Source organism: Pavona decussata, unplaced genomic scaffold (assembly GCF_977016875.1).
Source record: "Pavona decussata unplaced genomic scaffold, jaPavDecu1.1 SCAFFOLD_387, whole genome shotgun sequence".
Lineage (NCBI taxonomy): Eukaryota > Metazoa > Cnidaria > Anthozoa > Scleractinia > Agariciidae > Pavona > Pavona decussata.
In genome coordinates, this window is record NW_028145759.1 from 86,014 (window position 1) to 106,531 (window position 20,518).

General features: G+C 37.5%; 4 protein-coding genes across 9 annotated transcripts in view; 1 reads left to right on the forward strand and 3 right to left on the reverse strand.

Annotated features, from left to right (window-relative positions):
• The window catches only part of LOC146451428 (tetratricopeptide repeat protein 28-like), a 105,098-nt gene that overhangs the window by 79,750 nt on the left and 4,830 nt on the right, over positions 1–20,518 (reverse strand). Inside the window, exon 2 of one of the 4 annotated variants that reach the window (XR_014860025.1) lies at positions 18,844–19,757. The exons of 2 other annotated variants lie outside the window; for them this stretch is intronic. The gene's annotated coding sequence lies outside the window, so the exon portion shown is untranslated. Of the gene's footprint in view, positions 1–18,009; positions 19,758–20,518 lie in introns of those variants that run through there. One more of the 4 variants, XM_085099132.1, reaches the window with a different exon arrangement.
• LOC146451434 (uncharacterized) overlaps positions 1–20,518 on the reverse strand; it is an 82,914-nt gene that overhangs the window by 25,955 nt on the left and 36,441 nt on the right. The window contains exon 1 of one of the 2 annotated variants that reach the window (XM_085099116.1): positions 3,255–3,322. The exons of the other annotated variant lie outside the window; for it this stretch is intronic. The gene's annotated coding sequence lies outside the window, so the exon portion shown is untranslated. Of the gene's footprint in view, positions 1–3,254; positions 3,323–20,518 lie in introns of those variants that run through there. 2 annotated transcript variants of the gene reach the window in all.
• LOC146451435 (BTB/POZ domain-containing adapter for CUL3-mediated RhoA degradation protein 2-like) overlaps positions 1–20,518 on the forward strand; it is an 86,538-nt gene that overhangs the window by 15,126 nt on the left and 50,894 nt on the right. The window contains exons 1-2 of one of the 2 annotated variants that reach the window (XM_085099139.1): positions 3,386–3,609; positions 4,397–4,619. The exons of the other annotated variant lie outside the window; for it this stretch is intronic. The gene's annotated coding sequence lies outside the window, so the exon portion shown is untranslated. Of the gene's footprint in view, positions 1–3,385; positions 3,610–4,396; positions 4,620–20,518 lie in introns of those variants that run through there. 2 annotated transcript variants of the gene reach the window in all.
• Positions 1–20,518, reverse strand: part of LOC146451436 (uncharacterized) — a 136,186-nt gene that overhangs the window by 6,530 nt on the left and 109,138 nt on the right. The window lies entirely within an intron of this gene.

Genomic DNA, 20,518 nt, shown 5'->3' on the forward strand with positions numbered 1-20,518 from the left:
GGATTTAGCAGACAACACACCTAGTAGCCGTTTTCTTTTAAGAATAAGTTATTCGTTGAGTTGATTTTACGTCCTTGTTTTTTATCCCCTAATGGCGGCTGATGGTGAATACATGCACTATACGTAGACTCATGAATAATTTATGACTTTGATTAAATTCCGATTAAATAGATATAAAGTTTACAACACACCGAGCGAGCGAGCGACATTCCCAACATTACGATAACTCGTTCATTGCGCATTCACGAGTTAAAAAGGAAAATTCACAGTGATAAAGTGGTATTTTCTCGGTATTTTCTCGTTTCAGTCGAACACTGTCGCGGAAGTAAGGGCCTGGGCCGGTGTGTTTTAACTTTGTGTTTTACACGGGAAACCAACTAGAGTGCGGCAGATTGTATTTCATTTATGTTTCAGTTTTCAATTCTAATACCATGACTAGTTAGTCCTGAAAATTCATTGGTTGACGATTAAGGAAAAGTCGTTACTGCGATGAGCATCCCCATCATAAAAAAAACATTTGATTTTAATTTTATGCGATGCAACAAAACAATTCTTAGAATTACAAGGATCTTCTCATTTCTTAATCAAAACAAGAATTTCCAAGAGGTTACGTAAACAGTAAAGAGCGATTCAAGCGATACTGACAGCTCGTGTGTATTGATATATTTCCGGAAAATTCGTGTCCTGTCTTTTCAAAAGTAATTCATTAATGACAACAACGAAAAAAGGATAGTGAGTTATCCAACCGGCTGATAATCCCCCACATAACCGCCGCGGATTTCTAGAGCTGAGTAAAATCACTGCGAAAAGTAAATATTCTTGAACGTTCCCCTCGGTCGCACACTTCACTTGCAGACGTGAAATAATTACTTGAACGTATTTCGTTTCTAAGAGAATCATTTGACGGTTTGATCGATTTCACAGGGTGGTAAAAGGGGGCGTCTGGCACAACACGTTATTCACAAATTTTAAACGTGCATTTTACGTTCAGAAGAAAACCCCAGGATTTATTGACTCAAATTTGCATTGAAAGAAGGATTCTACTCACCAGTGCCCAGGATAGTCTAAGAAAACTACTTTCAGCTCAAAAACTGTGACCAAAGCTAAATGGTCGTAAAGTTAGTCTCCGTCTCCCGTCTTTAAGTGATAAAAGCAGATTTTGGAATGTTAAGGCTTGTTGAAACTTATCGTTTCTAAGGGAACAAAACTAGGAACTCATCCCAATGTAATACACTAAGTTTTTTAGTTGACCTCTAATTTGTATCAACTCAAATTCTATATCCACGGCTAAAGTTATTTTGAGTCTTCGAAGAGCATGAGAGTCTATAATGTACCAACAATGTGCGTGCACCTTTTAAAGTTGTAAATCTATTTATGGCAATTCGTTGAAATTCCAGTTTATGGTTACGTACCGTTTAACTGTTTTTAAGGCATACCACGGCTTTGCGCCACTCTATATACCTGACATGATCACTAAATATAAACCGACCAGGTCTTTACGCTCTTCCTCCAAAAGACTCCTCGTTGTTCCGCGGTACAAAATCAAGACATATGGAAGAAGAGCTTTTTCTGTGAATGGTCCTATGCTATGGAACAGCCTTCCTAACAATATTAGAGAAACGGAATCTTTAAGCACCTTTAAGAAGCAGGTCAAAAAATTTATTTTTAAACGTTCTTTTTAAGAAGCTTTTTGACTCTTTCATTATTGTTGAATTATTTTTCTTGTAAATATATATCTTGATTAGTTATTCATATTATATAGTCTTTGTATATTTTAGGTGTTACTGTTATCTATTATTTTGATGTATTGTTATCACATATTTTACACGTATTATTATTGTAAAGCGTTATTGGTTTCTTAGTAGAAATAACGCTATATAAATAAAGATTATTATTATTATTATTATTATTATTATTATTATTATTATTATTATTATTATTATTTAACATCCCACAAAAAGGGCTTACATTGAATTGGATGTCAAAAATATCGTTTTTGAAACAAGTTGAGCTCTCGAACGTAAATTGGATCCAGAAGAGATTCCTAACTCGAGAGTTTCGTCACGCGTATAATTGTGAATATGCCGATAGCTAAATGCATTTAATAAACCTAATTAAGAATTCATGAAGATTTTGCATATTGTCAGTCCGGTCGGCGGCTAGTGCAAAGTTAAGGAGAGTGAACCTACTGTACAAACGTGATAGCTTTTCAAAGGCATAAGTTTGTGAGTTAACACAGTGTGATCTGTTCAGTCACTGTAACTGATGCCAGCTGGCCAAGCTACCTTGACATCTATACTGTAAGCGACATATTCCCCTCTCACAACAAAAGGAATTAATTTTCCACTGTTTAAAGTTTGAGGTGACATTTCTCTACAGAATGCTCGAAGTTTTAATTACAATCTAATCCAAATTTGTTGTGTGGTTACATGGTTAAGGCGTTCCGAACAGATAATCTACCAAAACGAACCAACGTTGTTATATAAAGCAAGTAGTTACTTCGGCCTCAGCTTCGATCAACTGTCCTCCACATCGCTTTGTTTCGATTACGATTCAGGTGACATTGATCTCTATTGAATACTCGAAGTTTTTATGACAATCTAATCCAAATTTCTTGTGTGGTTACATGATTAAGATGTTCCGAACAGATAATCTAACAAAACCAACCAACGTCGCTACACAACTAGCTACTTCCGCCTCAGCTTCGATAAACAATTCTCCACAACGATTTGTTTCGAGATTTTGCGGTGACATTTCTCAACAAAATACTCGAAGTTTTTATTACAATCTAACCCAAATTTCTTGTCTTTTTTTGAGTGGTTACATGATGAAGGTGTTCCCAACAGATATTCTACCAAAACGAAACAACGATGCTACACAACGCAACTAGCTATACTTTCGCCTCAGCTCCGATCAACTGTTCTCCTCAAAGATTTGAGGTGATATTTGTCTACAGAATACTGGAAGTTTTTCTTACAATCTAATCTGAATTTCTTGTGTGGTTACTTGGTGAAGGCCTTCCGAACAGATAATCCACCGAAACGAAACAACGTCGCTAATATACACAACGAGTTTCGATCAACTGTCGTCCACAACGCTCACAACGAGCCTTACGAAAACAAATAATTCAGTTTATCGTTAACGTGTCGCTCACGGCTTTTTGCCGCAGGTACGGAAAGGTTAGTTCTACTTTAAGCTTGTGTAAATCAACGCTATACGGCAAGATAAGATCACAAGAATGAAAATGTACTTACCGAAGACTGTCCAAGACTGCTTTCACTTTCATGCAACTGGAAACACCTGCTTTTATAAAATATTTAAGATAGTGCGCAGATGAGAGTATGTAAACACGGTTGTGACGTCACGCTTTCTGTGTCTCTGAAAGTTGTTTCAAGTACAACTGTTAATTAAGGAAAGGGAGAAAAATATCCCAAATTTGATTGGGGTTTGCCTATCTCCTCCCTCTTGAGCCCGAAGGAAAAAAAGCAAAGAAGGAAGAACCATAGCGCTTTGCCTGATTCGATGATCGTTAACTGGACGACCTCGACGAGGGAGCACAAGCAAAGACGACAAAATATGCAACAAAATACGCAGTATAAGTTTATAAAGGTAATTTTTGCATCTGAATACCACAATAAAATTATCTAAAAGACATTCTTTATTTACAAAATGCACACGAAGATGAACACAAGACTAAGCATTTATATGCTACAGATATAAATGTTTCAAAATCAAACTTTGTATGGCCGGTTGCAGTGTTTTGGCTGTCAAATTTGCATTAAATGTATTTTCTCCCTAGCCAGCAAAACTTCACAAGGCACGATGAGCGATTCATCTTCTCAACCATATTCTCAGGCTGCCAAATCGGGAAAGTTCACGTCACTTTCAAGAGCGACCAAGTATAGTGACATTCATTTTCAGCTTATAAACTCCTCGTCTTGAATCGAAGTTTTTTCCTAGCCTTACAGAATCCCAGGAGAATGTGAAATCGCCGTCCTCGCTGTTGGCTCGCTGACTTGATTTTGGCTTGTATAACGCTAATTTTGATTGGTTCATGTGTTATCAGATGCGCGTTTTTATTGGCTAGCATCGGCGTGTATTGAGAAAACCTATTTCAATCAAGAAATAAATAAACAAAATTTCCCCTCATTTGTCAAATTATGTTTGAGAAATATTTTATAAAAGCAACAGAGGACTTTTTTCCGTGTTTGTATAGCCTCATCTAAACACGAGCGGGGTTGGGAGAATTCTTAAAACTCCCCGAGTACCTCCATCTCGCGTCGCAATGCACTAATGAGTCGACACGTGCACTATGGTGCAACATACATGGAGCACCGTAACGGACGACCTTTGGGAGTGTAGTTAAACGAACACAATCAAATATTTCCCCTCAAAGGCTGAACACCTCGAAGCGGAAGCCTGAACGAGAAGCCCGAAGAACGAGCAAGATGTCTGGAGACGCAACGCATCCAATGACTATCAGAGGTTCGCCTACAAAATACGTCAAACTTAATGTAAGAGGCTCTCTTCATTACACAACCATTGGAACTCTTTCGAAGCAGGACAGTATGCTAAGAGCAATGTTCAGTGGACGAATGGAGGTTTAGGAGATAATGAAGGTATGATCTGGTGCTTAGACTTGTAAGACTCGCAAACCGACCATTGAAAATCTAATTTTCAATATGTTTTCCTGTTCCTTAAATCTGAGGATAAAGTCCAGCCTTCAAAGATAGCTTGGTTCTGGCACCACATCTGGTCTTATGCACCTATGATCGGCCATCCACTGGGGGGGGGGGGGGGGGGGGGGCTTCTTAAAGGATCTTGTAGAAGTTCGTAATTTCCCCCTCCTTAATGGGGACAAAGAGTAGTCAAAGTTAAGAAATTCCCCCTCTCACAAAGGGGGATCATATTGAACAGTATGAAGCCAAAGTAAACTTAATTAAACAAGACGCATATGTGCGTGAACTTGGGCTTCTTTCCTGGCATATCCAGCTGTAAATGTCAGAAAGTTGACGTGATAAAATCTCAGTTGTCATTTGTCGATTGTTTTACAGCTCAAGCATACATGTAGTACAAGCATTAGTATATTGTAAGCAATGTATATTCCTGGTCTAAATTGGCATCTATCTGGCCAACAGGACTTAGCAAAGCAGGCAGGGATATCTTGTGTTGGCTTCTTTCCCCCCCCCCCCCCCCTCGCAAAAGTTTTTGTTTTTTGAAAAAAGGGAATTCTGTTTGAAATTGGTGTTTCGTGGGAATTTCTCTTTGTCAGTATCTTTAACCCATTAATCGATGAAATCTGTCCCGCGTCACATAGGCAAAATTTGATCCGTCTCAAGTGCATGTGTTTGTTTACGCAAGATTACGTAGTTGTCACGTTTTGTCAATTCAACTAGAAAGAAAAACAGACAGAATGCTTTCCTAAAGGAAAAATTTATTCAGAAAAGTCTTTGTTTACGCCTAAGAAAGAAATGCTTATAATTCTAAATGCCAAACGAGAGACGCGAAAGCGATTTGAAGAACTACCAGTCCATTTCGAAGCGAATTTATCAACCCGTGCGTGGCATGTTTTTCAAATTTTCGCAAAAACTGTTCAGAATATAAAGAATCAGTCAATTAGAATAGTATTTCAGTACAAATTCACGATCAAACCTGTAATTTTTCGTTGAATTCCCAGAAGTACTCAAAAATCTCGTAGAAAGTCCGTGGCCTCAATAAGGATTTGAGATATCCGCGCTCCGCTAACTCGTCGCCTGGATAAAACAACAATTTGTACTCGAAGCACAGTTTCTTCGCCGTTATTTCTCGGATTTCCGCTATCGAAACTGTTGAGTATTCCTTAGTAGTTCTTCTTTCGATGTACCACTTTGAAAAGTTGTGTTTTCCTTTGGAAAACGCGAAAATCGGCTAATAAATAAATGTCCGGCCCTTGCAAACCCATGCAGCGACAAGATTACCTGCTCATGCGTTTTAAGGCCCAGACGGCGATTTGTGACTGATTGAGGAAAAAAAAAAAAAAAACCAAGGGCAATTTTCAACTTGGTCTCCCTGTGGGAAGCCCAAGTAATAAGATGGCCCTGCTTACCTGACTACAGTTGAACCTCCACTTACGGCCACCTCTCCACAACGGCCACCTCTCTACAATGGCCAAATTTTTTTGTCCTGGCGGACAGTCCATACATTAGCTCTTGTTTAAACCACTCTACAACGGCCACCTCTTTACAACAGCAACGGCCACTAAAGTGCGTCCCCAACTGCTAAAACAACTTCTCGACAACGGCCAGTACAGTTCTTTTTTGTGAAAACCTTTTTTATAAACTGATGCAGTAATCGACATTTGTCTTCGGAACATTACGTTTCTGTATCCATTTTAATGATATACGTATTTTGATAGTGTTCCATTTATATGCTGCAGTAAGCATAGATTGTCTACAATAATATAGCGAATGTTGCGAACCTTGCTCGTTTCGTCTTGTTAACATTTTGATTCAAAACATTATTTACGTTTTACTGTGTATTTTATCTATATATATCTTATTTAAAATTGGATTGCCATTATAGGCTACAGTAAGCATGAACTTGGCACAATAAACATGTTGTAATTCCCGAAAACAAAAGGTGTCATATTACACCCCTACCTCCCCATAACGGTCACCTCTCCACAACGGCCACTTCCTTCTGTCCCCAAGGTGGCCGTTGTGGAGAGGTTCAACTGTAGCTGGAAAACAGTACTTGACTTGAAAATAATAAGCAAGAGTGTTCATGTCAATTAAAATTTTACATGTTCATTTATTCACAACTGCTGCCAATGCTACAATACAAACAAGAAGCTGTTTCCAGCTTTACTCGGGCCATATTTGACTTTGTGGTGCGTAAAGCCTACAATCTTTTAACAGTGAAAACCTCCAGCATCGCCAATTCCCCCAAATAGATAGCCTGCGAGAAAGCTCTCTCGGGGGTGGATCCTCTTTCCCGGGCCCCTCCTGCCCCCACCCCCAAGAGAGCTTGCTCGCAGGCTACCAAATAGATAGATACAGGGACATAGTGAGGCAATAAGTAACCACCAGATAGAATTGCTTTTCTTGCAGTCAGAATGAAATACAGGGTAAAACGACATTTGTCATATGAATGCTTATTATAATCCCCGGACTTTATTCCTTACGTTTTCACCTTTCGTTTAGAGACAGAAACCATTTGTAATTTTCGGTATGATCTATATGGCGCGTTTTTAGTGTCAAAATTCAAACTATCAATTCAAACATCCGATCCTTCAATTCAAACATTCCATCCTTCAATTCAAATGTGCAATTGTTCGGTTCAAACTTTCGATCCTTCAATACAAACATTCAATCCTTCAATGCAAATATGGAATGGGTCGATTCAAACATTCCATCATTCAATCCAAATATGGAATTGTTTGTTTCAAACATTCGATTCTTCAATCCAAGCACCCTTTTCTTCAATCTAGAAATGCCATTCTTCAAGTTAAACATGCATTCCTTGTATTGCCTGGCCTATCATTCAGTTCAAGCATGCATTTCGTCAGTTCAAACATGCCATTTTTCAATTCAAACATTTGATCATTCAATCCAAACGTGCATTCCTTCAATGAAATCCTGAAACTCAAACACTACACCATAAATTCCGTGTTCACTTTTGATAGAAAATGCTGAAATCCTGCTGTTGAAACATTCTGCACTTTAATTTTAAGATATGAAATCCAGATCATAAATTCGAACATAGTCTCACAATGAAGTTGTGCAGTGGCTCGATTCAAACATTCACTTCGGCGATTCAAACATTCAGCTCAGCAGTCCAAACTTTCAGTTCCTCTCCAGTAGTCTGGAACCGAGGGGACTCTGTAAAACGAGGATACGGACGGGTGGATGGCGGACGGCGGATGGGGCTTTAAAAAAAAAAAAAGAAGAAGAAGAAAAAAGGATGTTGATACGGTTAAATTTATTGGTTAATTTTCACCTTCTAAGAAATGCTAGCTTTGACTATTTTTTTAAAAAAAATTTTATCTTTTTTTTAGTTTGAATTAATTTTTTGTTATCTTATTGTCAGTCAAACAGCGAAAACGCTACGGAATGTTTCTCCTCGTTTTTCAACCAAATCATTCTGAATTTGCAGTGGAACTCCGTACATTAGTACGACACACTATCCGGCAAAACAACACGTTCACATTCATGAACATTTACAGGATAATCTGATTAACGGGTAAAGTACTGTACGAGCTCTTGTTAGGCATTATAGATTGGAAATCGTGGTTATTTTTCGAACAGACAGATCGATACAAGTTATCAAAAAATTATTTTAAGATGTCCAAAGATTTCCCTGCGTCAGATTTGCGAACGTGTCAGAGCAATTGGATAAAGCCTTATACGCCTGGTTTATTCAGCAGTGGAACACCAATTTCAGGTCCGCTTCTTCAGGAGAAAAGCGAAACATTTCTCAGCGCAGTTAGACGCGGAGTCGACCGATCGCGAAAGCTTCAAAGCATCAACCGGTTGGTTAGACAACGTTAAAAATCTATTCACAATTAAATTGTTTTCTTTATTTCATTCCTTTACATTCCTGTCTCATTAATATTCATATTTTCGATTATCCGAACTTCGATTATCCGGACATTTTATTCAAGTCCCAACGAATCCGGATAATCGAGGTTCCACTGTACCAAGTTCACGGAGAAGACGACCTGACTGGGCACTGAAGGCCACCGCCGAGGCAACTGGGGGAAAACCAGAAACTGACCGAAAAAAACATGTTTTTCTGTCAGGTAAAAAAAATCTGAATGTTCAAAAAAGAGAAAAAACCGTCAAAATCCGCAACGAATATCAAAACCGAAAAGACGCAAAACCCGATCAAACAAAGTCCCCATATTTCAAGGAAAACTTCGCTTGTGTACAAAAGAAGAAAATGACACGTTCAAAAATCCTACACAGGGAAATCTTTGGACATCTTAAAATAATTTTTTAATAACTTGTATCGATCTGTCTGTTCAAACAATAACCATGACATCCAATCTATAATGCCTAACAAGAGCTCATACAGTACTTTACCCGTTAATCAGAACGTGTTGTTTTGCCGGATGGTGTGTCGTATTAATGTACGGAGTTCCACTGCAAACTCAGACTGATTTGGTTGAAAAACGAGGGGAAACATTCCGTAGCGTTTTCGCTGTTTGACTGACAATAAGATAAAAAATTAATTCAAATTAAAAACAAGATAAAAAAAAAATAGCCAAGGCTAGCATTTCTTAGGTGACAATTAACCAATAAATTTAACCGTATCAACATCCTTTTTTCTTCTTCTTCTTCTTCTTTTTTTTTTTTTAAAAGCCCCATCCGCCGTCCGCCATCCGCTCGTCGGTATCCTCGTTTTACAGAGTCCCCTCGGTTCCAGACTACTGGAGAGGAACTGAAAGTTTGGACTGCTGAGCTGAATGTTTGAATCGCCGAAGTGAATGTTTGAATCGAGCCACTGCACAGCTACATTGTGAGACTATGTTTGAATTTATAATCTGGATTTCATATCTTAAAATCAAAGTGCAGAATGTTTCAACAGCAGGATTTCAGCATTTTCTATCGAAAGTGAACGCGGAATTTATGGTGTAGTGTTTGAGTTTCAGGATTTCATTGAAGGAATGCACGTTTGGATTGAATGATCAAATGTTTGAATTGAAAAATGGCATGTTTGAATTGACGAAATGCATGCTTGAACTGAATGAATGGCCAGGCAATACAAGGAATGCATGTTTAACTTGAAGAATGGCATTTCTAGATTGAAGAAAAGGGTGCTTGGATTGAAGAATCGAATGTTTGAAACAAACAATTCCATATTTGGATTGAATGATGGAATGTTTGAATCGACCCATTCCATATTTGCATTGAAGGATTGAATGTTTGTATTGAAGGATCGAAAGTTTGAACCGAACAATTGCACATTTGAATTGAAGGATGGAATGTTTGAATTGCAGGATCAAATGTTTGAGATGAAGGATTGAATGTTTGAATTGAAGGATCGAATGTTTGAATTGATAGTTTGAATTTTGACACTAAAAACGCGCCATAGATCTACACCCAGGGGGGTACTCCCTTATGTGACCTTAACGGAGACGTGCGGCCCGATAGGGTATGGTTTTCAGGGTGTTTTGTCTTGAACGGGGTATCTATTTCATCACTTTCTGTCTTAAACAGGGTATCCCTACATGACCTAATGGCTTAAACAGATTGTGATTTCCAATGCATTAAAATACAGTAAGAAACTAGTGTATTCTTATTTTATTCTAGTCTTAAACAGGGTGTGATTTTGGGTTAAATGTCTAAGAAAGGGCCTGAAAATTTTGAATTCTGTCTTAAACGGGATAGGGAAATCGGAGAATTGTATCTTAAACAGGGTCAGGATTTGAACGCCCGGGCCGCACCTCCCTACCCAAGCATCTGTTGAGTACCCCCCCCCTTGATCTAGAGTAATGTTACGCATCACGCGTATGTTTATATCCTTGTACATTTTTCACTGTTTTGTTGTTTATATTTTTAAATGAAATTCAGGGGAAAGCATTTGTTATTCACCTTTCATTTAAAGACAGAAACCGTTTCTACATTGATTGTTTTTCTATAGTAAACGTGAGACATCTTTATCTATCTTGGCCCGCGAGGTCATAGACTGATTTAGATTTAATTTTCGGTTAAACAAAACTAACCTTCAGGCACTCAGGTTAGCCTATAAAACACTCCGGTTAGCCTAAAGAGCACTTTAGTTAGCCTAAATAGCACTTAGGTTAGCTTAAATAGCTCCCTGGTTAGCTTAACGGTTAGCAGTTTATGATGGGGTTGTTCATGCCTCCGGCATGTTTTGTTCATGCCTCACACGTCTGGCTCGCATATTGTAAACACTCCTCATGGCCCAAAAACAAAGAACGCGACCGAGAATTTAAAGAATTTGATAACACGACAGAAAACGTAACTCGTACTAGCCGAGTACAAAAAACGAGACCGAGAACAATAACTCGTGGCCCGAAGTCTTATTTCTCGGCCCATCGCGACCCCTAAAAGAAAAAAGAATTTGATAACGCTACCGAAACCTTAACTCGGTCCGCCTTACGGCCCGAGTGAAAAGGTTATTTTTTACATGGTTTTCACACAATTTCAACATTTCATCTTGCTTGCATGTGTCAAATCGTGGTGCTTATACACAGTACCACTGCCAACCTCCTTCCAAGGGTCTCTTCTCTTCAGGTTGTACCTCTGCTATGCTGGCTTGGACTTTCATGGAATGTTTATCACAATACTGACGACTATTTGAGTCAAGTATATTCTCTACAATTAAATTGTCACAAAAATTGGTAAGAATTTGCAGGCAAACAATAGATTAATAGCAAAAGAGTTGCACAGACTTGTCACTCTTAGTTTACAAAGTCCCCTGTTTTCCCATGGTGCAAGGCTTTTGGAAACCAAACCTCTCTCATTTCCCCCACCTCCAGGGTAAAATAATCGTTCAAATCTCCCATAAAGTCCCCATATAAAGTTGTATTTGCCCGGGGTCCCCCCCCCCCAGGGGATGGACGATGATAGGTGCATTACTAAAATCTCCTGGTAAAATCACATAAGTTTACACATACTATGTGCACACCTCTTTCGTCATATTCGAAGAATCACTTACAGTGCTAAGTATAAGCACACAAGAGTTGAACAAACATCTACACATGCAGTTTAATACATGTATATCAGAGAATCCAATGGCCCTCATCTTCGGAAGTACAGTCAACTCTCGCCTTGCGGACACCTTGCTACATGTATTATGGACACCCCGACAATACAGACAGCAGCTAAATCCCTGCTAAAAATAAATTACAGAATGGACTGAAAAAATAAATTCCTGTACATTGTAAAATACCATGACATATTTCTACCACATTTTACTCGCAAGATCCTTCCTTGGGCAGTTCAGTGCTCTAAAACTAAAATATGAAGGCAATTAATACAAAAGGGTTGAATGAATGGTTCATGGCAGAAACTGGGCATTGACTGCAAGTTTTATAATCATGTTATTATAATAAACATGTTATGTATCAATCAAATTGAAGGGCGCCCAACTGCCTCCCAGCCCTGGACACACCATGGGCATTTGATGGGTGGTTAGATCTCTGTAGACAAAGCTGAATAATGATTCGCTATGTTACTGGCATGCAGTTAGGAAAGTGGGCTCAAGGGTACTCTATAAAACAAGGATACAGACAGGCGGATGTGGGTGGGGATGGTGGATGGTGGATGGCAGATGGTGCTTTTTTTATTATTATTATTATTATTATTATTATTATTATTATTATTATTATTATTATTATTATTATTATTATTATTATTATTAAAGAAAGAAAGAAAATAGGATGTTGATAATGTTAAATTTATTGGTTAATTGTCACCTTCTAAGAAATGCTAGCTTTGGCTATTTTTCTTTTTTTTTATTTAAATTAATTCATATTTTGCTGTTTGACTGACAATAAAATATAAATTAAGTCAGCCAAAGCTAGCATTTCTTAGTAAGAGACAATTGACCAATAAATTTAACAGTATGAAGATCGATCTGCCATCCGCCGTCTGCCGTCCGCCGTCCGCATCCACCAGTCTGTATTTACTTTTTACAGCGTCCCGGGCTCAAGGGCTCAAAGCCGAAGAGTGACTTGAATTTGTGGGAGACTCAAAGTTTTGTGGTAAAACTAAAAAAATATTGCAGCAAGAGAAAACACAAGCATAATTTTTTGTTTTCAAGAGAAGACATGGTTTCTAAATTATCCAGGGGATGTACCGGTGTAACGGTGCACCTGTTCTCTTGGGCAAAAATTGTCTCAAGCTGCTCAATTGGCGTTTTGTGACTTCCCTGGATAAGAGTCACAAAGGGCTCAAGGTCGTTTTCCCAAGATAAAAGGTTTTGAAGACTGTGTACAGTGTACACTCCCTACAACTTCTGGCTATTAGATTTGCCTTTAACAGCATAAAAATTACATGTAGGCCTGTGTTTTCACTTATTATGATATTTCTTGAGTTTTTAAAAATACAAATTAAACTTTGAGTCTCTCACTAATTCAAGTCATTTTTAGGCCCCGAGCACTGGAGCCCATGTTTCTGGCCACTATGCCAGTGACGTAGTCAACACATTAACAAGGCTAAATTATATCCAGCCATCTTGATTAAACAAGCTTGGTCAATAAATTATGGCTTTACTGTCAACTTTCAGAGTCACCCAGTGGCTCTTTTCAGTCGATATCTGAGGCCTCAATTGCCTCAGACTGCATTTGTTATGTATATGACAGAATCTTTTCTATTTGCTTTATGAAATCTTCATGTTTTTCTTGTATAAAAGTGGAAAGAAAAATCCTTATAAACTTTTTTCACGTACACTAGTCTTGTGGTTTCTGTATTCCTCAGTTGTTTTTTGTGTGCAGAGGAAGAAAACTGTGTGGATGAAAATATGAATGGGACTATAACTTTGCTGAATATTGTTGAATACTCAGAATGAAACAACTGAGGGATTAAGAGTGCTCTACTATCCCCAGTCTCTGGTCTTGCACGGTATTGTACCCAACTGTCAGTGAAAATTTGATGCTGTTAGTTGCCTCAACTGTGGGAAAGAAAAATTGATAAGGATTTTTTTCGATTTTTATGGGAAAACAACATCAACCTTAATCATGATCAAGCAAATAAAAAAAATCTGTTTTATATACACTTCAAAGTTTCCCTCTAGAAATGTCTGCTTGAAATTCTATAACAATGGCAAACTAATCCCATTCATTTTTGAAGTGGCAAATATCCCATTAAAATACAAAATGAGGTCAGCTAGCATTTTTGTAAAGCTTTCAATAGCTTATAAATTGAGGGAATAAGATTGTTTCCTTAAACTTTCTGCAACTTAAATTTTGAGCTAAAGCTTCCATGCAGATGAAACCGTATTAGTTTACATGAAAATAATATATTAATACAGTTGTATGCATGTCTTTGAAAGGCAACAAAACAATCTCGTAACACAGCAGACAACACTGTTAATATTTTGTGTAAATAGTCTCTTTTGGTTGCCCTTGAAATTTAAAGGAAGAAAAACAACTGTTCTGCTCAAACAGAAATTCTTTGCAGGATAAGATTTATTTTTAGTGGATTTATATTTAGTTACAAAAGGTACATGAAAGTATATAATTTACTTTATAATTATTCATTTTTATGCATTGCCTATTCACAATGTATACTGTTAGGAAATATAAAATTACAATTGCCTTTATCAGCAATATTGACAGTTAAGAATGGAATATAATATAAGGACACTTAACAGAAATTAAATACAGTTGATAATGTGATAGCATCTGAGGAAAAGAGACTTTTGCTCTATTTGAGCGTATTTAAATTAATACAGAAACAGACTATGCAAACTTCATAATAATTGGACACCTGGTCAATTGAGCTCATGCAGTCCTTGAAAATAATCTTAACAATTTCAGTTGTGATTAGTTAATCACATCACTCATTTAAGGCAGTGATATTCAGTAATGAGTGAGAAATGGCTAGATCTAAAAGGTCATCATTGTACATAATATCACATGCAATTAAATTTTTTGTAATATTTGCAATCTTTATTTATAATTTTGCACTTATTGCAGCTCCACAATGTTTCAACCTCAGCAGAAGGGTCACCAGAAAGGAATTGTCCATGCAATGACCCTCAGCATTAAGCAGCTTAATGGTGACAAGCACTCAAAAGACAAACAAAAGTAACATGGCAGCTTAAGTGCTAGTACAGCTGAGGAGCAACCAAATGTGAGTACCTCGGATGATGAATCACAGGCAACTTTGCATGGAGACAGAGATGAAAATGAAGGTATTTAACTATAACAGTAAAACAGAATAAAAATTTAAACTAATAGACTAGTATTTTTCATGCCAATTAAAGAAGTTTTTTTAAATTTTACTTCAGCTTACTGAAGAACAAAATTTATGCAAGATAAATGAATGAGCTATCGATAAACATTCAAATTCAATTCAATATGTAATTAAGGTTGTGTTGCTGAAAATAACCTGTCAATGAATAAATGTTTTACATGTGTAGGTATCTCATTTGTGATTGTTTAGTTCACAAGGAGATTACCTAAGGAAAATTTCAAGGAGCCCACATTACAGCTGTAGGCCAAACACCAAGAAGTTAGGAGCCCAACATGTGAAGTGTTAGGTGCTGCTGTAGAAAATGTAGGCACCCAGAGCATTTTCATGAGTGCCCCAGGCTACTGGGTTCTTGTTAGTCAGCAGCCTTGATTAATAATTGTAGGGGATTTTTTTTAAAAAAATATTGTAGTCACCTCAATCTATTAATTAACTGTAATTAAGGTACATATATGTTTAGTCATGTAGCAGAGTTTTATTCTTGCTTGGTGCATATCATTAGGTACCTACATGTAATTAACAATTATCCTGTGAAATTGTACAGAATATTACCTGATACTTAGCTGACAAGGCCCTAGGCCGAGTTGGCTAAAATCAGGGGATATTCCGGAAGATTGAGCTGGATTATTATTGTTTTATTAATTAACACATTGATATCAAAGCACAGTTTTCTTACAGAAAATCAGTAGACAAGCTTTATTTTGCCATTTTTCTCCCCGGCACATGAACTTCCAATTACTAGTTCAGATCATGCTCTACCACTGAGCTACAGGAGACTTGTGGGAGCTAAGGCCATCAAACTAGGTTCATTGAGCAAACATCCTGTATAGTGCTAGGATTGCCGAAAATGCCAATATGTGGCATATGCGCAATGGAAATAAATGTGATTGAATATTTTAAGCCTGGTGAATAAATGAGAATGATGTATTATTATACAGGCATACTCGGAAAAAGGAAATCCAAGTGCTCGTATCAGGAGTCAAACTTAACATCTTCTGATTACTAGTTCACATGCTCTACCACTTGGTATGTCAGAGGTAGCAGACACATATTAGTGACGTATCCCTGACATACCAAATTAATTAAAGTATGTTCTTGGTAAGTCAAATTAGATATGTTCTTGGTAGCTGGTCATTGGTATTCAGTTTGAGGTATGGTCAATATACCCAAAACATGATTTTAGCTTTGTGGCTAAGATATTTTTTTAGATACACTGTAGAGTACTTCCAAAGTGTTATTTTTTGGGTAGTATTGAGGTATGTAAATTTTGTTCCAAAAACGATACTTACACCTGTAATGGTATTATTTTAGGTATGTCTGAGGTACATGTAGCATGAATATATAAGTGACCTATCCCTGATATACTGAGTTATAGTATGTTCTTAGTATATGTACATGTAACTGATATGTTTTAGGTTTGTGAAGCCATACCTTTGATATACCTTATACAGACCAAAAAATAAACCGATAATTTGGTGCAGTCTTTGTATTGATTTAAGGACGGTGCCTTCTAATAGAGAAGTATTTTGCACAGTTTATGACTATGCAGGAATAGCAGATCTTAATAGTATGGGCTACTGGAATCAGTACTGGGGCATTTTTTATAGATAATTAAGCAACAATTATTCTTAAAAAGCAGTAAAATACAAAACAATGTATGGCGTTTTTATCCGAATTGAAGCTTTATTATCTCTGAAAAATGCATGGTTACCCCCAATTTTCTTTTAAAATACCAAGAGCACTTGCCAAGTTTTTCTTTTTCCGCATAGTTTTAAACCGCGCTAAAATATCGCTATATTAGTGGGCACCCATAGGAAACCTGAGTATCTCGAGATGCGCAGAACATATGTGCAGTAACAAAAGTAGGCGCCGTCCTTAAAGAGGTATCCGTCCATTTATTCTTAGAGCCCACTAATAATATGGGCACAGATACAGACACTTTTGCATGTCCCTTTGGCGTCTATATTAACCAGGTTCTACTGTACAGTTTATTTATATTGTAACTTCATTGTACTGTTTTAATAGGCTGGATCCTAATCGACCACTGTGGAAAGCACCTCCCTCTCATTTTGAACTTTCTTCATGATGGAACTGTACCCCTGCCCCAGAATGAAGTTGAGTTGCAAGAGGTCTTGATAGAAGCCAAATAGTACTTGATTGAACAGCTGGTGGATCTATGTGAGAAAAGCACTGGAAAAGAAAAAAGAAGAGCACAACCCTATTTGCCGTGTGCCACTGATGCTCAAATTCTATGCAAATACTACATCATCAACATTCCAAAACTAACAAAAGCTTACTGTAACACCACCAAACTCCACACCATGCTGCTAACAAACAAAATAATTACAGTGGAAACTAATCGACAATGAAAATAATATCAAGATCATGAATTAATTTAAATGATCGATACCAATTGCCTTTCCCAAATCCTACAATTTATGATGTAATATACAATAATTTTTTTAATCCACAAATTCTAATATTTGCAATAATTTTGTTCTTCTCTTTTTAGACATAACTCGATTTTCTGTATATTTTCCAACAAATTACTTTGATTTTTCTCATATTCCTTTCAAGTGGAAAATTGTTTATCTTTTCATCAGATATAGTTTGCCCGATTACATTAGTAGAACCACAAGCCTTTCTAATATTGTAAAACTGATCGATCTTTACATTTTTCCAATGTAGTATTCTTCTTTTCCAGGAAATATTAATTACAGTACTTTACTTGACTGAAACCTGTTTTCTTTTCTTAACCTTCAATTAAAAAGAACCAAGGTCAGTTTATATTTTGGATAGCCTTGCATGGTAACATTTTATTACCCTTCGATTCCACCCATGCTGGGTGCACTTAAGTTTATCACAAAATTGGGCACCACACAGCCAGCCTGTAAGTTGAGCTGTGCAGGGTTTGTCCACCCCTACCCTTTGCCAGGACAAGGTGACTGTTGGCCTGACAGCCTAGCACCCGTTAAGGGCCCCATACACAGAGTTAGGAGGTTTATTATTATTATTATAATTATTATCATCATCATTATGTATGCAGTTGATAAACGTATGGATGCTAAAACAGAAGCGCAGCGTAACCTATGCAATCTGAAGGAACTATAAAAAAGAAAACTGCTGAGTTAAAAAAAATGTGCGATAAAAGATAAAAATCTAATAGACAATATAAAGCTCTGTGTCTATTATTATTATTATTATCATTATTATTATTATTATTCATGTTTTATTTGTGTTATGCAAAGCTTTTGAATACTTTTAGCCTTAATTTTTCATCCAAAGCCATTTTGATGTTTTATCAGTCATTTTTAATAAATCTATTCGCTGATATTCTGAAATAAGAAAGCCGAGTCTAAGGCGCCATCCACACTAATGCGTTTCCAAAAGGCTCCGTTTTCAATCTCGGCGAAAACGCAGCAAAAAGTTTCATCCCGGCACACTAACGTTTTTGTATCGTTCTCACCTATCCACACTATAACGCTCAAAAACGATGAAAACGACCTGGACCTGGGATTGCGCATGGGTTCTAGCGTCAAGACCATCTGCCATCTTGGATAGATGTTCCGATTTGGAGTGGAACCGATGGAATGTGACGCTTTTAACGTCACCGGTTTCAAAAGACTCGGTTTTCACCTGTCCACACTAGAAACGAAGCGTTTGCAAAACGATACGTTTTCAGAAGTCTCCACTTTATAAAACTGTTTTTGAAAGTCTTCGTTTTCATCAGCGTTTTAGCGTGGACGATAGGCGAAAACGCGTCAAAAAGTATGCATCTTCAAACGAAAATGCATTAGTGTGGATTGGGCCTCAGAATTAATATTTCTTCTTTTGAAAGAATGATTTATCCACACCCCTTTTGATAACTAAAACTAACTTAAAACAAGTTACTACTGCTTTATCTTCTGTTACAAGTGACCTCGTGTCTCTATGTCAGAAGTTATACAAAAAAAAAAGATTTATTTGAACGGGTGAACGGCGATGTTTTCCATCCAATCTGATCCCGTCAAACTGTTGCTGGAGAGCAGGGATGGCGCAGTGGTGAGAGCACTCGCCTCCCACCGATGTGGTCCGTCTTCAACTCCGGGAGTCGGCATCATACGTGAGTTAAGTTTGTTGTTGGTTCTCGTCCTTGCTCCAAGAGGTTTTTCTGCGGGTACTCCGGCTTTCCCCTCTCCTCAAAAACTAACATTTCCAAATTCCAATTCGATCTGGAGAGTGTCACCAATTAGTGCTCTGCGCTAAATAAATCGATGCTTAAATAAAAAAAATGGTGATTTTCTGGGAAATGGCCGTTCACCTTCTATCATATCAGAGTTGATATAACTTCCCAAGACTGGGCCGACCACAGTAAAAGAGACAAAAGATCCCGTCAAATTGATTTCAATCCAAGGAAACATACTGACAAAGGTCATTCTGAATTGCTCTTCATAAATGGACAGTAAAAAAAAAATAATAATAATCGTTAAAAAGCAATAAACAAGAAATTTTTTCAGTTATTTCATGTATCAATATTGATATATGAATGCTGCATTGCAATAATCTCCCTTTCAATTCAATCTCGGCTCTCTAAGTCTTTGTTATTATTCTTTCTGCGTCTACAACTCTCCCCACCCCTCCCCACACACACGCTGTTTGAACGCGCGATCAAAAAGCGACAAACGCACAAAACCCCACTGAAACGCTTGCTACGCAGGCTACCAGCAATGGGGCCTGGGTTCGATTCCCCGTGTTGACGTCATACATGGTTTGAGTTACTCTGTTGGTTCTTATCCTTGCTTTGAAGAATTTTCTCCCTTCTCAAAAGCCAACATTCCCAAATTCCAATTTGACCTGGAAGCAGTGAAAGAAAAAGCAATTCTGTGGAAGTCAATGTATTGAAACAAAACGTGATAATATACTAGTATACTTAAAGGTGTCTTCGTTTTCGAGTTTAGGTCTTTTCAGTTTGATTCAGTCGAATGCTCTTTTCTTTATTTCTCTAAAATAGATGATTCGTTTTCGAGTGTTTCCTTTCCTAGTTCCCTGTGATTCATTTTCTGGATTAAGGTTGATTAAGTTTTGGGTGCCTCAATGTTTCCTTCACGGATTTTTGGTCAATGACGCTTTTTCGAGTTTTGTGTTGTTCGTTTTCTAGTTTTTAAAGGCTTATTTTCAAGCTTGCAGTGACGTTAGGTTAGTAGTAGGCTACCAGACCTGAGCGTATTAAACTTTGTAAGCTATTTTATGGCTGTGTTCACACAGGTAGGCTTATTGTAAATACTGAACCTGCTATCTGGACCGCGTTTCGGTGCAAGTTTTGTACCTGCTCCAGAAAAAAAGGTGCACATTTTGGACGGAACTGTTGTCAGAAACTTTCAGGCTTGGTATTAACACCCAGCCAAATTTAACAGTAAAAAAACCGCATAATCATGCAGACATTGTTACTGCTAGAGATACCAGCACAAAACACTGCGATGGTCCACCCTTAATTCATTCTGCAACCACGTGTGTTTTGCCTGGAGGGCTTATAACTAGGCTAATTGTCTTTTTAGCGATGCAAATCTTTATTGAATACAATTAAAAATATTCTGGATTGCACTTACAGGTGAAAT